Source organism: Nyctereutes procyonoides, unplaced genomic scaffold (assembly GCF_905146905.1).
Source record: "Nyctereutes procyonoides isolate TBG_1078 unplaced genomic scaffold, NYPRO_anot_genome, whole genome shotgun sequence".
Lineage (NCBI taxonomy): Eukaryota > Metazoa > Chordata > Mammalia > Carnivora > Canidae > Nyctereutes > Nyctereutes procyonoides.
In genome coordinates this window covers 17,608,601-17,622,186 of record NW_026575132.1, presented here as the reverse complement: position 1 = coordinate 17,622,186, position 13,586 = coordinate 17,608,601, and the positions used below count along the sequence as shown (strand labels likewise).

General features: G+C 36.1%; 1 protein-coding gene across 8 annotated transcripts in view; it reads right to left on the bottom strand.

Moving 5' to 3' along the window:
- Positions 1-13,586, bottom strand: part of MAP2 (microtubule associated protein 2) — a 288,028-nt gene that overhangs the window by 63,356 nt on the left and 211,086 nt on the right. The window lies entirely within an intron of this gene.

Genomic DNA, 13,586 nt, shown 5'->3' with positions numbered 1-13,586 from the left:
TGAGATGTGTTTGCAACCTGGCTGGGCTCAGATTGGGAGTACAGTTATGATTATAGGAAAATTTTCCCTCTGCTTCTCTTTGCTTCCCCCCCTCTCTTAATCTATGGGTTCTAATCTACAATATTGTTTAGATGGACAACTTAACCTACTCAAATATAGTTTTTAGAACTTGAAGAGAATCCGCCTAGCATTTACATTTAGTCAAGAGGGAAAGGTGTAGTAAATTAAGATGGTTATCAGTGGAAGAATATTATCACGGGTCAAGCATATTATGGAGTCAAAGGGAACTAGTAAAACAATGCACAGATCAGAAGTATTACCTGCTGGAAAGTTTTGCTTCTCATTTTAAGGGTTCACTTGGAAATAGGAAAAAACACATTTAAGCAGAAGAAATATATAGTAAGTGAATATAGTCTAGCTTTATACTTAACTATTCTAGTTAAAAGTTTTTGCTGCTGGGTGATATTGGGGATTTCCAATATGGTAATGTACACATATTTGTATTGCTGCTTTTAGCCCATATATTAAACATTTATTAATTAAGCTAGGTTATAATACTTCATTGATCTTAAATTAATTTTAGAAAGAGAAATTTCTTGGGGAATTTTCCCCTTTTAAATTTTCAAATTGCTTTAATATCAATACATTGAATATAATCATTAAGGCACTGGGGGAAATTGACATTTTTAGAGCTTTTCAATGCTTTGTTTTGCGTCTTACTGAAGTCATTACTATTGTACTACTTGTAGACTTGTGAGAAATTGAATCATCTTCTGCATTAAGTCTTGAACACATCATATTGTCAAAAGAATGTGGCATGAAATGAAGATAACTATTATTATAACTAATGGAGAGATGAAACATCAATGAACCTAAGAGACAGTTATTCTAACTGTGGGATGAACAAAATTTAAAGGTGTGTATAGAAATGCAGTACAGTGTGTGTGTGCTTATGCATGTGCCAGCACTCATGCACATAAAAGTCTCTCCATGTTTTTAAAGTTTCATTCTGTATTTGAGTACCTCAAAGACTTCGATCACCTGAAGCAAGGCTGGGATTTGGGTGAATTAATGTTTCTATAGTTTCAGAACCTGGGACCAAGAATATGATGGAAAAATATTCCAGGTTCCAAAAAAGGCATTGGAGTAAACTTTTCAAATAGAAGTTCTCTATATACCAGGAATAGTTGCTACTAGTTACCTAAATAAACCTAGTTATTTCTTCTAGGAGAACCTGTTTGTTATGATAAATTGGTAAAAACCACCTTTTGTTCACTCCATCTATCTCATCTTTATGATACTATAACTCACATAAATCTTTGGAGGCCTTGTGACCTAGAAGCATATGGAACTCAGGAACTATGTGATGGGAAAAATCACTTTGTTCACAACACATTGTAGAGTACATTCAATCAGCACATAGAGAGACCAACATGACTTTTATGTAATTATAGTTTGCTTCAACCTCCAGTCCTACCATGTTTCTAAGAATGAATGTGCAAATAGCAGCATACAACATCAACCTTATGTGCTTTCTTCTTAGCAAGTCTCTCATGAACTATAAATGTTTTAAGTAAGCGATTCACCATCTTCTATAACTGCCTATTTTATTTTTGCCATTGTAGCTATTTAAAATATCATCCACAAATATTCTCTTTACACCAGCCCTAAAACCACTTGGCAGACTTTAAGTCACTAATAAATGTGTATGGTAATTCTTTATAATTTTCAAATTATATATATAAAATTAATATGAATATAATACATTTATATAAAACTAAATATATATTTCATATATATGTATAAAAAACCAGAGAACCATATTCTAATAATCCTGTGAGGAAAGGTGTAAATAATTAATTACATTATGAAATTCTGAAAATGAAAATGCCATAGTGAAAATAAAATAAAAATAAGAAGAAAGATATAGTTTTGAACTATCCCTCTATTATTCATTAATAATTTTTGTTAAATAAAAGCTCAGCCACAACACAAGATAAGGGGAGACACATTCTCAGGAAAAATTCCAAACAAGTAAAATTGATAATAGTTAAAGACTTTTTTAAGGACCTCCAAGTAGCAAATCCAGAGACTTTGCAAGATCAGTTTTTTAAAGGAAGACAGCAAGTATCAAGTCCAATGTTATATTTGTAATTTGGTCATATTATGATAGGAAAAAGCAAAGACTTTAATAGGATTTTTAATATCCTCATGACAAAAATTATTCTAGAATAAAGACGACTTGTTTTGTATTCTGGGTTGATTATTGCATCCCAGGGAAAATACTATTTAATGAATTTCTCTCCATCTGCAGATACAAAAAGTTTCATTATGTAAAATAAACAAGAACATGTAATAGTAACTTCAAAGTTATCTTCAGAAAAAAAAAACAAAGTTATCTTCAGAATATACAAATTCTACTTTAGAAAACATCCCTTAGAGATCTGTTGAAATAAAATTTTACATTGAGGATTTTCCTTCAGTATTGTTTACTAAGTCAATCTATATCTATTTTCTGTAGATTGATTTCATTGTTACCAAGTATACTTCTAGAAATATTCGCAAATCTTGGGTGCCGTCAATAGCATACTTGAAAGAGCCAAGGCATTCACTCTGTTTGAAGACACAGAATCTTTATGTCTGAGTGTAAATGACATCTAGAAAGCATAGATCTCTAACTGATTATGGTAATAGCTCTGGCTGTTCTACTGTGGGAGCCCAGCAAAAAGAGAAGGTAGATCAATTTTGATGGAGTGGCAGAGTGGAGAAATATTTCAGAATAAGATGCTATCTAGGGAGGTAGGCTGACATTGGGCAAGGCAACTGTGTTTTGCAATGGGGCTAAAGGTGGGATCCTGACCATAGGAGGTAACTTTAGGTGACTTCTGACAAAGGGAAGAAAATGAAGAAATGGGATGCAGGAAGCAAAGGAAAAGGTGCTCAAAGCAAATTTTATTTACTTCATAATTTTGCTTATGGCAGGTCCCAGGTAGGCAGATGCCACTGTAACTACAAGCTATACTATGTTTAAAAACATGCATTTGCCATCAAAGACACAATCCTATGTAAGGGATACAAGGGGTTTCTTCATGATATGGTAAATCAGATTTCATAAATCTTCATTTCATTTTAGTAAAAACATGGCAACAAAAATCCAATTTACTACAAAAACATATGAAAATGTAGACTATTTTCTTACTGACATATAAGAAAAATGTCTAAATCGGGACTTGTAGCTTTTTCTTTTTTCCAAAATGAAATTACAATTCTGTTATTTCATATATGGTTGCTCTGATAGTGAAGAGGTTGCCCAATTCCTTGTTCTCAGAATATGCCTGAAAATATTTGATTCATTCTTATTTCCTTTGAAAGTTTGTCAGTCCCTTTTTTCTCAACTTTTAGAGGGATCCTCTACCCCTCAAAAATGTTTTCTTTGAGCTTATATTGGGGTTTGTTTTGTTGAAGAAAAGTTTGCTATAAAAGGAAAAAGTCTCATGAGATCAGGGAGCTTTGAGATTTCTACTTTTTTTCTTGGATAATTCTGAAATGCAACACGAAGCAAAGAGGCATGAAGAACTTGGTCTGATAGCAACAAGGTGATCGAAAGCTATAGGAAGAGAAGTATTTAAAAATGCAATCACATTAATTAAAGCATCATACTTAAAATTTTATAGAATAAAATAAAAGAAGCACCTCAACATTTTAATTAAATAGTATTTTCCAAAATATTTTCTAAAAAGCATACTTGGTAATTTTCATTTCTCTGCAGACCTGGTGAAGAAAAGCACTTTGTACTTATACAGTTTTTTTCACATCCAATTGTATCGGAGAACATAAGGGAGAGTTGAAATTCACCATTATTTGGGGACCCAGGAGACTCAAGCATTTGTAATTAGAATTGAAGAAATGCTCATCATCTAAAAAAAATGAACTTTAAAAAGTTAAACATAATTTGGGAAGTTTATACTCCTTTACATAAAAAAATAAATAAATTCAACCTCATCTGGTGATTCTGGTCCTAAGACATTAAATTATCAGCAAGGGTATCTTCAATTTACTCTTCCTTAAACAATGAAAGCCAACTAGAAAGGAAATCTGTGTCACCAAAACATCCAAGTTCTTGGGCAGTATTTTCAGTGTCGCATTCAGATCATATGTGCAAGTTCAATGTGGTCTAATGGGCATTTTCAAGCACCATCAACTTCATAGGCAGATATTTCATGAGGATAGAGATCATTGTTATCCCAAATGAATGAACTCCTCTTCCTAAAATGTGAATTTTGAAAGTAGCATCTGGACTTGCTTCAAACTCAGTTCTTTTTTCTTTTCTGATTGAAAGAGAGACTTCTAAGAATTGGCTGGGAACTGACCTGGGGGAATATTTTACATGCTTTTGTGTCTAGGTCAAATTAATGCTTTCTTTTTTTCAGAGAAAAAACAGTTTTCCCTATGTTAGCATTTTCATTCTGGTAAAGCTCGGACAAAAGCAGGTTTATTCCAATCTTTACAATGCTTTAGTCATAAATCTCTACTTTTCAAGCTGATGAGAAAAAAAACAACCACCACCAGTAGATAGTTTTTCAAGAAAGAGAAAATGTGCATGGGCTTTAGGATAAAGGATAATGATGTATAAAATGTCGCAAGGAGAAAGTGTCCAAAAATTTCATTTTTTAAAATTGCTCATAAAATTAATAGTAAATGATGTGATGATGATTTTCCCTTATGGAGAAGAAAAAAGTCCTTAAATTACTGAAATACTTCATGATTAGAATCAGAACATGTAAATGGGAGCATCTTTCATTTTAATACACCAAAAAGAAAAAAAATGGGTTACTAAAAGCTTTTATCACTTTTTAAAATAATGAAACTAGAGAAGTGTATCTAATTGAAATCAAAATATCTTTCCGAAAGTGAGCAAATAATTATCCCTATTACTCAGTAAAGATACGTTCATTAGCTAAGAACTTAACCATTTGCAAATCATTTTACAGACTCAAAGATGAAATAGAGAAAAAAAGGGCACTGGTGATATTTCATTCAGGTTGACCTTCAAAAATAGGATACATCTCTCTCTAAGACAATACTGGTATATTCCTTTAAAGAAGGATAATTATATCTATGACTTAGAACATCCATTTGCTTTAAGACTCAGATTGCACCCCCCAAAAAGAATCAGATTGCCCGTTTGTCAGAATTGAAATTTACATGAGCTCCTGACCTAGAACAGTGAGGCAATCCTTAACTTACACCCAGAGGATCAACAGAGATGTGAATTTTAAAGTTCTGTTTGCAGGATATTTCAGTGCCATTTCAACTGGAGCCAATTGTTACACTGGGCTCAATTTTGCAAGAATGAGCATGAGAAGTTATTCACTATCCATGTGTTACCTAGCTGTTAGATTATAGATATCTCTTTGAAAGGTCATTTTACTCCATTTCCATATTCTTTCCAGTTCATTATTTTTTATCATCAAGAAAATATTTCTAATCAGGTGTCATATTGCTATCTTAAGTCAAAGGTATATTTTCTTTACTCCAAACCTTCAGCCCATTTTCAGACCATGTCATCTTCCACCATATCCTTCCCATGGTATTTTCAGAGTTCCTACTTAATTCCTTTCTGTTCAAGTCAATAGTTCTATAGTCCTCACTTTGATTCTAACCTTCTCTCTTGGGTTCTTCATTTGCTTCTTTATATCCAGTGTTCCTGCCAACACCATCATTCCCACAAGTGCATTGCTCATACTGTGGTATAATTTTGGTAGCCCCATTTTGCTTATGAGATTTCCAATATTAAAACCTAAGATGGATATGAACTCTCTCTTTTCTTTATATCAATTTAAAAAAATGTATTAGCACTTACTATAGAAAACAATCACTGCATTATATATCAAAAGGAACATGAAGATGAAGTGTTTTGAACTTTTACCTCAAAAAACTAATAACTTAGTGCTGCAGATTAAAACAAGTAACAAATAAGCTCAGTAGAATGATCCATATGATTAGAGCTATTAGTAAGACATGAACATGTTACACAGAGGTGTTCAGAAGAGGAAAAAATTCCTCGGAGAGAATAAAATTGTGGATCTTTGACCGTGGACCCTGAAAATCCCCCCTGCGTGTTATGTACCCTTTCAAAACGTTTTCCCATCCCTGTTTCAATGCAGCACATGAATGAAGCCACAGATTAATTGGGGAAATTGAACTTGTTCTGCAAAAGGTAAGACTGTTAGTTCACTCAGAGGAATTGACCATTCGTGCTGGGGTCTCTTATGGGCGAATCAGAGGTGCTCATATCCCAGCACTGTCTCCATCTCTTGCCAAATACAAAATTTGGACCGAAAATCTTGAGTCTAATTTCCAGGCTGCTGAGACTTAGTCATCACTATTAAAATGATTTTTCTCTGAATCTTGATTCCTCTCTTATTACTCATTTTGCCTAATGTTGTCTTAAGTTTCAAGGACTACTGAAATAAGTTGTAAAAAACAGACATTTTATTCTCATTTCTGTGTTCTAATAACCACCTAGCACTTGCATATTTGTTAAAGTCCCAATGAGAGCCTGGGACATATGTGTTCGTCTTTCTTTGCTCATCAGTTTGGCTGGGTTTCAAATTGTTTTTTCTATGTGCGTTGCTGAATAGTGATTCATTCTGTGAGCTGAACCACTCCGTGAGAGGGCAGCTAGTGGCTCAGTGTCCTTTTTCCCCTCAGGACTCATGATGCCAAGTCAGATCATGCTTTCACTACCAGATCCACAAGGCAAACACCAGTTGTTCTGTTCATCTGCTCCTGAGATGAATATCCAGACTCCCCTGACAGTCAAAGCACGTGCTTTATGTAATGTGCTAAGGAGCAGTGAAGTGTGAGGGAATGAAAGGAAGAGAAGGCTTGGTACACTGAAGCAGAAAGAAGAGTCGGTTCATCACAGTAACTTGGGGAGGAAGGAGGGGGGAGTGATGATCTTGAGGTACTCTGCAGTCTACTAACCTCTTAGCAGTAGCAACATCAAAGCCAGAGCCAGCCCTTGAGGTGGTATTTGGCATACAGTGGCAGATATTTTTCTCAGGTACATACAAGCAATAGAATCAATTTATATATATGTTATTCATTTCAAAAAATACATTATTGCAAATTACTATTAAAGTTGTTCTTTTATCTTTTTTCCCCTTTTTTTTGTGAGGAGAGAATTCTTAGAAATATAATAGGAGGGATGTCTGAGTGGCTCAGTGGTTGAGCGTCTGCCTTCAGCTCAGGACATGGTCCCGGGGTCCTGGGAGTCCCACATCTGGCCCCCTGAGAGCAGCTTGGTTCTCCCTTTGCCTATGTCTCTACCTCTCTCTCTGTGTGTGTCTCTCATGAATAAATAAATAAAGAAAATCTTAAAAAAAAAGAAATATAATAAGAGACAGATAAAGGGCATGCAGGGGCACCTGGGTGGCTCAGTGGTTGAGCATCTGCCTTTGGTTCAGGCATGATACTGGGTTCCGGGATTGAGTCTCACATCAGGCTCCCCACAGGTAGCCTCCTTCTCCCTCTGCCTAGTCTCTGCCTCTCTCTGTGTGTCTCTCATGAATAAATAAATAAAATCTTAAAAGGGCATGCATAATCCTCAGCAAAACAAAGGCTTAGCTTGTCCAAAACTGAATCCATGAAGACTTGCTGACATGACTGATTATTTTCATCTGCTCACTGCAAATAAAAAAGATTTTATGAAACATTAGAATTCTTCCTTCAGTGGAAATTTTAAAAACCTCAAAAAATGGGAATACCTTAATAAGAAAAAAAATGTGATGACAAAACACAACAGCAAATTATAGAGGAGAACATTTGATAAAGTCTTGGAAGATACAGGATTAGGAGGGAGGGTCAAGTAAGAAAATACAATGATAATTAAATTATATTTACATTTAAAAACAAGCTGGACAGAATAATTTTACAAGTAGGTCTAAATTGTTCTTAGCTCGAATCTGTCACACTGATTAAGATTCAAATTCAACAAAATAATTTTTCAAAGTGTCAGCGGCCCAAAGAGAATGATAAAACTCTTTTTTAAAAAGTGCTTATGACTGTGGTTCTGACATTTAGTGTAAAACAAAATGGTAAAGAAACAAGACTGATTTCCACTAAGTGCATGGGAGGAATTTTCTGGAAGAATATACAAGGGAGTAGATGTGTATGCAAATCAATTTTAGTTTTTAAATATCATATTACATTGTGTTAGATAGAGCCTTGCTCTTCACAACTGGAAGTGTTTGTAGGCAATTAAAATTCCAAGGAACAAAAACATGTTTTAATTTGTTGAGTCACTGGGTTTAATTAAAAGAAGTCTAGAGAAACCAAGTTTTCCTTATATTTTGATTCAGAATTATTGGCTGAAGACAAATCTCATCCTACTTTAAGACTTTTGCTGAGGAGCAAAGATAGATGTGAACTAGATTTTTATAGGGAGAACTAGCTTATATATATAACTGCATATTTAAGTAAACAACATTATCTGGTGCCTGTGTTTTCCTCCACTTTGTAAAAACACTTTAAGCTCTAGCTAGTAATACCTACTATATATAAGCTCCTATCTTACCAAGAGTAAGAGATGCAGGCCTTTACTATATGTCCATGTCAGTTAGCTCTCAATCAGGTACAGATCCTTCTATTTACCAACAAGACAAGCCACATATTATAATGAAGCTAATACCCCAAATCTGCTTCAAATGCTATAGAGATCACACAGGACAAAGCAAACATGACAAATACAAACCTTGTGAATTGCCTTTTTTTAAAAAAAAAAATCAATCCTTATCTTCCTTACTCTTTCTAACCCCAGATGCCTAACTGTTCAAAGGAAAACACTGACAAGATCCCCATTTTCTGTACTCATCCATCGGCGCCGCCAGGCCCAGAAGCTTCGCTGTGAGGCCCTGCGCTTTTCTGCAGATCCACCCTTGAATGCTAAATAACTCTGCTCCGCATGCTCCTCTCTCTGCGGAGCTCAGGAAATGGCAGCTCCAGCAAAGAGTGGTTGCCATGGTAACAAGGGGAAGGAAAATCTGCAACCTCTTGTATTGTTAGGCCAGCGTGTTTATTTGCCTTGCGGGGTGGTGCAGATGGCTTTAGTATTTCACAGGAGAAATGGTTCTGTACGTTTTTGGCTCTGTGTACATTAATATAATATCATATACAATATGCCATATTTTAAATGGCATGATGACTCTTACTAGTAAATCTCAAATCTGGGAATGGAGGTGGGAAGAATGAGAGAGGTAAGAAAAGGCAAGTTTGAATTTCCTAAGATTGGAAAGGGAAACAGAGAGAGGCTTAAAGGTATATTCAGCTTTTTGCACATGAATGATGACAAACTTTCCTCCGTCATGTATTTTTAAGCCTAAACCTAAAATCCTAGCAACACTCAACTTATGTATCTGAGTGCGTTCATCACTTGGCTGCCTGAGTTGTGGGGATGCTAAAGTGCAGGTCAAGGCTTCCAAAGGCACAGCTCCACTGGTAAGCTCTGGAAGAGCAACGGTGTATCACCTAGAAGAGCTTTTACAGATCTCACTGCTTCAGGAGGGAGTAGACCTGAATAGGATCCCCGGACTGTTGGGAAAACAAAACACCCTTGGGGAACTGGGTGGGGAGGGGGAACTGAGGAAATGTTCTTTAATCTTCATATTTACTCCAAGAGACAGCTGATGTTGCCTTTGGATGATCACAAAGGCACTTTCTACTCTGACTGTGTTTGCTGCTCATGTTGAAAGCATTGTACCTTAGATAGCCCAAATCATGGAAGCATAATTTTAAATACTTCCATGTTGTGGCATCTATACACTTCTGAGAACCACCTCTTTCCTGCTTCACTAATACTAAAAACCAAGACTAAAGTTACAGTTTTCTGTCCTTCTTAGAGGTCCATGGATGTGACTGTTCTGCAATAGAAGAGGGCTATAATTGATAACTGTGACAGCTGCCCGTGCTGTTCTGAACCTGGCAGCGTGGAGTAGCGGACATTGCACTGGTCTATGCAGTGGGAGACCTGCAGTCCAGCTGTAGTCATCTGATCTCGGATGAGTGACTATACCTGTAAAGAGGAGGACTGCGAAAGGTGGTCTTATGTACTGGTTTCTTCCAGTTATCTTGATATGAATGCCAATATGAGTTTGGGCCCCACCCTCAGATGAGAAACTTAAGGATGGGGTTCCTAATTTCCACTCAGAGTCGGAACTCTAGGGGCACCAGATGTGGTACCCTTGCTTTCTTCAATAACAATAAGGTGGAAGAGAGAGGAAAAGTTTATCACAAGCCTTTTATGATTCATGCTTTGGAAGATAATTTAAAAATGACTGTTTTAAAATGAACAGAAAGCAGAAAGAGACTCAAATACAGAGAACTGAGACTAGTTAGAGGGAATGGGGTAGAGGGAAGGGGCAAAATGGGGGAAGGGGAGAAGGAGGTTCAGGCTTCCAGTTACGGAATGAATAAGTCACAGGAATACAAGGTGCAGCGTAGAGAACATAGTCAGTGGCACAATAATAGTGTTGCAGGTGACAGATGGGAGCTACACTTGTGCAGAGCAGCATTTAGTACAGAGAGGTTGACTCACTATGTTGTACACCCAAAATGAAAGTAATGTTGTGTATCAACTATACTTTAATAAAAAAAAACTGATGTTTTTAGTCTCATTATAATAACAGCTTTCCAAACAGACTAGATTCTCAGTGGTCTCTTATTTCTTTTTTTGTGCTTTTGTGGCATGGCTTCTATAAAGGTTACTTTAGTGAATATATAAGAAAAATTCTTAAAGTATCAAAAGTTATGCCTCAATAGGTGAGCAAATAATTCTATCTACTTTTCTATGGATTAGCTTTCAACTGTAAAGAAAGAGACAAAATCTAGAAGAGTAATCCATAAAGAAATGTAATTTAAAATATTATCGTGGGATCCCTGGGTGGCGCAGCGGTTTGGCGCCTGCCTTTGGCCCAGGGCGCAATCCTGGAGACCCGGGATCGAATCCCACGTTGGGCTCCCGGGGCATGGAGCCTGCTTCTCCCTCTGCCTATGTTTCTGCCTCTCTCTCTCTCTCTCTCTCTCTCTCTCTGTGTGTGACTATCATAAATAAATAAAAAAAAATTTTTTTAATAAAATAAAATATTATTGTCTTTTAGAATTCCCTTCTACCTTTTCCCTCACTCTCAGCACATAGGATCAAAGAAAAGCTGACTATGGGCTTGCCTACGTAAAAAAATTCAAAATTATTATAGCCCAGAAATGAAGGTAAACATTGAAAAGCATAGGTGAGAGAAAACGAGGTAAGATCTTTGGTTGACGTAAGCCCACCTGATGAAGAAAGGAGAGGAGAGAGATGCAGTAATTGTGTAACATTTATTACACGATCCTGCTTTTAGAGATGAATAAAAATAAACCACCTTGGGGATAAGTTCGTTTCTAACAATGAAGAGAAGAACGATTCTTGGATTCAACCAGTAGTGGCCTGAACACCACAGCATATAGCTGAAGACCTGATGTTACTGGGAAATGTGTCATGTTAAAAGGGCCCTGAGAAGTATCTTTTATAAGGGAAAAATGCAATGTACTGACAGATCATATGGGAATGATAAAAAAGAGAGGCTATAGTTCCTCTGGTTCTCTTTAAAATAATCACCTTGAAATACAATGCCAGCTCATGTGAGTGATCCTTACTATCAGAGGATAGTATTTTTAAAGACCATATTTGAGATTGAAGAACATGTCTTTCTACTGGGAAGGATTTTTGTTTGTGAAACAATTATGTGTAATTAATAATTTTATAATTTTATTAGGCTAAATAATTTTAAGCTTAATAATTTTATTAAGCTAAAGTTTACAGAGAAATCTAATTACACATGATCACTAGAACATCCTCTGTAGGTATGCGGAGACAATATTGTACGTTTTTCCTTTCTCACAGCTTTACACATTTTATGGACTTAATACATAGCCTGTTATTTCTGGACAGAGGTTAATTTAAAAATCACACCCTGTTAGGATTGCACACCACCTTTACTCTGGTAACCCACAGCTGGCTGTTGAAAACTTTTGTTGTCAACTGTGAGCATACATATGGAACTTTCGGAGTCTATATGGTAACATAAGATTTATGTGATATATGCTGAGTTGAATTCAAAATTAAATCAAAATTAACTCATTTATGGTCCTGAACCTATAAATGAAAAGAAACAGCTGTTAATCTCCTTTTAATTTATATTAGTTCCTCAATGAAACTGGTGAAGACACACTGATCTGGCAAAGAGATTTTTTTCTGAGGTACTTATACACTTAATTAAGACCACTAAAAAATGAAATAGTGATATTAGCTCTTCACTGCTTGATTGAACATGCACAGTGACTTTTTTCTTTAGTGTATTATCAGCCTCTATCATCATCTGTGAGGTTCAACTGGTAAGATAAAGACTTTTCACCATTAATTTGAAAGGGACTTTCTTTTTTCTTTTACATTCATTCATGCACTCATTCATTCACTCACTCAACATACGTTAATTGAGCACTTAAAGTATAACGTCAGGTGTTGCAGGATACAATGAGGAGGAAAATCTTGGTCTATCACAGTCTCTATTGCCTTCCCCACAAGCATCTTGCTCCATCATGTCCTCTCTCCTCATGCCTCAGTTCCCTCAAAATCTTCCTAGTTAGTTCTCCTGACACACAAGTCCCACCTGTTCAAGCTGTATTGTACTCAGCTGTAGAAAAATATTCCTTGAACAAGAGTGCCCTGCTGTCCATATTGACACACCCATAACAATCATGGTAATTAGAAGATATTATTTTTTGATTCATTGACTTTCTACACTATTTACTCTTATTTGATCCTCATTGTGACCATGAAAGGCAAAAATAACATTTTTATCTCACTTGTATCCACAGTTTCCTATTAATGGGGCATATGTGCCTAGGGAGAACTACCTAGCTTCTCAAATGCTTGAATTAGATTGCACACTCCCTCTCTTCCCTTGTTCCATGTGAATTTCCATAGGGTGCTTGCTTCTTATCACAGCAATTGCCAAAAATCTGACTTCACAAAGATAAATCTTAAAAAAGGAATGTAGTGTGATTGAATGTGGAAACTGTGAACTATCTTGACGTCATGCGGTGTTTAACAGATGTTGAATATCACTGTGTTTCCCTTTGAGCAATTAAAATAATCTGCCACACCCCTGCGAGTCTGCTGTGACTTCTCACGATGCTTCTGTGCGCTACTTGGGAAATTGGTCCTAAGCAGAAACAATCCCTCTTCAACTTTTGCCTTCTAATTTGGCACAGGACACATTATGTTCTACATTTTTTGTGTGCACAGGACTCATGTCTGCTACTAAGTCATCTGCTCTGTGACATTCAGAGACCATTCCTTGCACGAGCCCTGGCATAGAAGCTAACACACCCTGTGTAAAGAAAATGCTCGACAGTAGTTTATCGAATGAGGGGATTAAAAAAAATTACCCTATGTCCTTATGTAATTTCTCCCCAGTTATCTGAAATATCTTTAATCTTACCCTATGAAAACTGAAATGTATTTTTTTGGACAAAGTATACAGTTG